The sequence below is a fragment of the Vigna radiata genome, unplaced genomic scaffold (genome assembly GCF_000741045.1).
Source record: "Vigna radiata var. radiata cultivar VC1973A unplaced genomic scaffold, Vradiata_ver6 scaffold_169, whole genome shotgun sequence".
Classification (NCBI taxonomy): Eukaryota; Viridiplantae; Streptophyta; class Magnoliopsida; order Fabales; family Fabaceae; genus Vigna; species Vigna radiata.
This window is the reverse complement of record NW_014542363.1, coordinates 422664-428801: the sequence shown is the minus strand read 5'-3', so window position 1 is coordinate 428801 and position 6138 is coordinate 422664.

Sequence of the window (6138 nt, the reverse complement as noted above, 5' to 3'; positions counted from 1 at the left end):
AACAAAATATTTTAAAAGGTTTAAGCACACGTGCGACCATTCGCGTCAGCCTTATGTTAAAACCTTTTCCTCATTCTTTCAAAAAAATGATAACAAGAATATTTCAAAAGGTTTAAGCACACGTGCGACCATTCGCGTCAGCGTTGTGTTAAAACCTTTTCCACCTTCTTTTAAAAAAAAAATAACAAAAATATTTTAAAAGGTTTAAGCACACGTGAGACCATTCGCGTCAGCCTTGTGTCGAAAACCTTTTTCTTCTCCTATTTCATAAAAATTATTTTAAGAGGTTTAAGCACACGTGCGACCATTCGCGTCAGCCTTGTGTTAAATACCTTTTTCTTCTTCTCTAAAAAATTAACAAAAAAATATAAAACATCATGTTTCCAAACAATTCTCCAAACAAAATTTCCAATCAGTTTTTAAAGAACTACGTAACCCTGATTTCTCAGTCCAACTGAGAATACGTAGAAGTAAGGTCAATCCTTGTCGGACACAAAAAACACAAAAAAATATTTTGTTTTCTTTAGAGTTTTATTTTTTTAGGGGAAATTAAACACTTCGCAAACCACATTAAATTCGCGCATTTGATTAAAGGTACTGCCTTCGGGCAGGTGTTGTAGGGTGCTAATACCTTCCTTACATGAACCGACTCCCGAACCCAATCTTTGGTTTTCGTGGATCGTGCCTTATCATTTTATGGTTTTTCCGTAGTTTTCCAGAATAAACTATGGTGGCGACTCCAATATTTTTTCAAAGATCGTTTTTCTTTTTATCGTCGTCGTCCCGTCGCGATTCTGGTTGCGACGCTTGGGCAATATTGCTTTTTGGAGAGATTCTCCAGAAGCTGAATTGTAAGATATCTGCCGATACTCATGCAATTCATACATCATGCCATGAATGAGTTAAACAAAGCAAGCAATGAGCAAAGGAGAATAACCCTAACAATTAATGAAAGAATCATATATCAATAACAAGAATCAATTCAAATACAAGAGAGTTTAGAGGTTACATATTCCCCAATAACAAATGAGATTAGTTCTCCATCATTATGAAGAAACTAGGTGTACAATGGAATGAAATGGAAATAAAACCCTAGAAAGAAAAGAGGAGAGTTGTCACATCCCCAAATCTGCCCCTTAAAGGGGTGAAAAACGTGTTTCTCTGCTCAACCCATCAAAAGATACATTCTCTAGGACGCTTAAGTCTTAAATAGATCATAAAAATAACATAAAACAGGTCCAAGCCCACGTCGCCAACCCAGCTTAGGGTGCCTAAGCGTGAAACAACGAGTATTGGCACTCAGCACCCTTGAAAGAGCGCTCAGGCGTGGTGCGGTGCAAATTTTGGTGCTCAGAGCCCCTAAAAGGGCGCCCAGGCTTTGGACAACAACTTCTGGCGCTCAGCTCCCCTAAAAGGGGCACTCAGCTTGGACGAATTTTTTTAGCACTGCATTTTTTTCTCTTTTTCTACAGTTTTGCTCGCTCCTTGAGTTTTGACTCCTTCATACTTTAACTCCTCTTCCAAATCACTCAATTAACCTATAAAATAAAGGGAATTTAGTAATAAAATCATTAAGTATAACCTCAACTCTCTTATTCACAAAACTAAATCAAAAACATGAGTTAAAGCAAGTTTCTAAGTCAAAAATGGTGCATTTAGTATTAAGGTTTAATCATTTCGGACATCCGTATTTATGAAGGTTTGTCTCAAATAGGTCCTCGTATTTTAAATAGTCTTAATTAGATCCTTTATTGTGTAAATTTGAATCAATTTAGACCTCGCCGTTAATTAGGTTGAACGACGTTAAAAATTATGATGCGTGGCTTGATGACATAAACAAATTTTATTGACGTGGCAAACTTAGTCAACTGAGATGGATTTTTTTATTTACAGTTTTAAAAAACTTTAATTAAATCAAAACGCAACATTTTATTTAGGGAAAATGATTGAGTAAGAGAAGCAAAATCCAACATAGGAATGCTAAGAACGAAGGTGATGACGAGGGTCCATATGAGACCCTTGACCAAGTGCGAGGAAGAATCGAGGGAAAACCGTGAGGAAAGGGAGGAAGAAGTGGAAGAAGAGTTTAGGACGTAGGAGGAGGATGAGGCATCGTAGGAGAAAGATGAGATAGAGGGGTAGTCGGTGTTTTAGTGGAATATGACGAAGATGCCGAAGGCGAAAGTGAAGATGACGAAGAGAAGAGAAAGGATGAGGAAAGGGAGGTCCTTGAATGAGCGAGGACCTGAATTGTAAGTGATGTGAAGGTATTGCTGGTTTGACTCCGATTCTTCCTCCACCGTCGAAGATGTCGAAGAAGGGTATGGGGGTTTCAACACAAAGGGTTGCGATGTCGAGGATCCGAATGGAGAATCGCCTTTGTTGTTCGGATTCTCGTTGCCACCTATCATGATAATGCACCCCCAACAAGACACACAAACGGAACAAAGAACACAAAAACTCTCTCTTCTGCTCTCTCTCCAAGACATTATTGTACTTATTTCGTAGCTGTTCTACCTTAATCATTATCTTCACCGTCGTTGTGGTTGTCGTTCTTTGTATTGGCTAGGTCTTCTATTTATCTTCTCACCCAGGTGCGATATTCTTCAAAGGGTGTAGCTTTTCGAAGATCACAAGCAATTTCTAAGACCAACCTAGAATTTGCCACCAGATGGTGAAATGCCATTTTTTTAATAGCTCACGTTTCGATGACATCATCACAAGTTTAGAAACTTCTCAATTACCATCGACTCTTTTTTCTGAATCCACGTTTTGCTTCACAGAGAACAAAACTCTTTCAGTTTATAATTTCTATTTGTAAATTGTTAATTTTTTATGTTCAATCCAAATACACATAATGAAATTTTGTGCGAAGTGTAAAATTCTCCTCACGAATAATATACTACAAATTTTATTTTATAATTTGGGAAAGGTTGGTGGATCTGATGGGGAAATTAAGTGCAATAAAGTTTTGAATTTTTTAGTTTCAATTATGTATTAATCTAGGCTGGGTTAGGGTTCTTGATTTGCGAACAAGGAAAGAACGAAAATGGGTTTGGGTTAGGGTTCTTGATCTGCGAACAAGGAAAGAGCGAAAATGGGTTTGGATGGCGGTGGCCGCGGTATGTCAGAGGGAGTGACGGGTGTAGTGATTGAGAGAGGACTTGAGGGTTTGATGCGATGAAGGAGAGATGAGATGGCAAAATGAGTTTGATTAAAAGTCTGATTTTCGTTAAAATCCCTAAGTTTTAATCAATGTTCCCTAAATGAAACATTGGGTTTTAGTTTAATTAAAGTTTTTAAAACTGTAAATAAAAAAAGTTGTGTTTTGATATATAAACAAAAGAAAGCCAACTCAAATCATTAATGTTTGCCATGTCAATACTACTTGCTCATGTCCTCAAGCCACGCATCAATTTTTTTAATGTCGTCCATCCAACTTAACGACAAGGTCTAATTTGATTCAATTTTTTACAATAAAGGACCTCATGAAGAGCATTTAGAATACAAGGACCTATTTGACACAAACATGCAGAAATAGGGATGTCCGAAATGATTAAACTTACACTAGTGCAAAACATGAAAAAGATTGCGGGTAATATGTCTCGGTTTGCAGAAAACCAAAGTATATATAAAAATGGTGGCATTTTTGCAACTTAAACAAACTTATAGGCTGCGGTTCCTTTTGAACTGCGGCATAAAGATCAAACTACCTCGGTTAATGGCTGAACCGAGGCATAATGTTTTGTTGTTGACAGTAGAGCGACGATCGATAGCGATTGCCAGCACACCCGAGGCAGTATCAGTTTTTTATCTTCACCCCACGAAGGAAATTACCCTAATTTGTATTGTTCTCTTCTTCTTCCCATGCTCTTGCGAACTCCTCTGCTGCATCCAACCTCTCCTTCATCGTCGCCGCTCCGTTATCGCCGCCACTCCGTTATCGTTGCCGCTACAGGGTCACCGCTACGTTGCCACCTCTACAGTGTTGTCGTGTTGCCTCTTCTCGCGGTGTTCTTCTTCCACATTGCTGGTTCCATATCGTTGTCGTTGTCTCTACGCTCAAATCTCGCTCCTTGCGCTGCCTGCTTTAAGCCCTGCCCCGCCGCCGCCGGGAGCCACCACCACCTTGTTGTGTGCGACAGCTGCGAGTGCGACTTCCACCTCGCATGTGAGTGCGTCGGAGTGAAGAGCAAGCGGTGGCCGTTGGGACTGAAGCAACTTCTCGATAACAACTCCTAGGGTTTTAATCCAGATCCCCGTCCCCAATTTTAGTGTTGTTATACCCTTTCTCAAATCTACATTGCGTTGGTTTGAGGCCAGGTTTTAGCATGATTGAAAGGGTGATTTCCTTGTACTGGGAAAAGGGGGAGAAGGAAGGAGTTGTCTCGTTTGTGGAAGAGGTTTTGAGGCAGTGTTAGTGAAACAAGGGAGTGTGCTGCTGCAGCGGAGACGGAGGTTGTGGAGATGACAGCGGTAGATTGAGGGGATAATTAGGAGGTGGCGGTTTTGGGGGTTTTGCAGGACTTGGTGAAAAGAAGGTGTTTGATGAAATGCCAAGAAGAGGACATGACTTTGTGGGTTTTGAATTTTGGGTGGGAAGGGGAGGAGGGTTAGGATGAGGGTGAGATTTTGCGTTTCTTTGATGGTGGCACTTTTTTTCCTCTGGCGGTGGTGGTGAAGATGAAGCAGCTAAGGTGGACGAAGAGGATGAGGAGATAAAGGAACTTGTTGAAGAAGGTGGCAATGGATGATGCCATAAGTTGAAAGGTAGAAAAAGAATGAATCTTTTGTGGTCACTTACCTAAATCTGTGAGGGCTTCTTAGATTGTGAATGATGGTGGATGGTGCAACATGGGTGGTGTTTGTGTATCATTTCATAGGGAGAAGATGAAATGAGTTAGGATGAAGAAGGGAGGAAAGTGAAGAAAGGAAAAGAAAGAAAGAAAGAGAGAAAGAATGCAAAGGAAGGTTGATGGGAGAGAGGGGTGTAGGGTGGGGGCGTTAGAACAGAAGAAGAATAAAGATAAAAAGACTATAAAGAGTAGGTGGAACGCAACTTCACAGCGTTAACTAAGCAAAGCAAGCATTGATCTTTGTTTCTTTCTTACTGTGGTGTGCCCTAGAGAGAGATTATTTTATGAGCAATGAAAGAAGAAGAAGCTAAGGATATAGCGTTGCTACGTTGATGATGTATAAGCTTTAACCGAAAGTAACGGTACACGATTCAATCTATAATATATACTGTGTTTGGTTTGCTAATTTGAGCTTGAATTCAGGGTGGAAAGTGATTCTGTGGTGGAAAGTGATTATGTACTTCTACACGGTTAAGCAATTATGAGCAAGAAACTATATGTATAAGCATTGATTCAGGAAGCAACCAATCCCGTTCAGTAAAATTGACTTCACCAATAAGACAAGCTTACCTCTCATACTGACATTCAACAAAGTTGATGTAGCAGCACATCAGTTTGCATTGGAGGTATTGTTTGTCTCTGATGATTTTTCTTGTTCGTGGTTGAGTTACAAATGATGTGTTGGTTAGATTAGTCACTTCAATTTTTTAGTCAACAGACTGTTTTGATCTTCTCACTCACTAATGTTGACGGATTGACAAGCGTACCAAATCGTTCAAGTAATATAATTGGCAAAACCCAATATCGTTCTTCCCAAGAGACTCGAATGGCTTTCTCGTTCACGTGAATTAAAATAATAAGACTTGAAAATAAAAATTAATAAATTGATTTGAGAACAAAAATATTAACATGCAAAATAGATTGATTCAATTGACAAAAGAAAACAATGGATGAATGAAGTTGTTGGGGGTTAACAATCTCATCTTATCCGCTCTCTCTTATCTACTCCTCTTGAATTATTAGTTTGATTAATTAATTGTCATGCAACTTTCTTAGCCTACCCTTAACCCGATCCCTCGGCGAAAAGAGCCTAATATTCACTACTAGCTTGCTATCCCTAGCCTCCCCTAGCAATTAATACCGCATTACAGAGCAGAAGTTAACGCAATTGATCGTCCTACCCCTATTCCTAGGTGGTATTGCAAAATCAAGAAATTACCCACCAGTTCATGACATTACTGTACGTCCCCGTATCAATAAAGGCAAACAACAGTTATCGAAT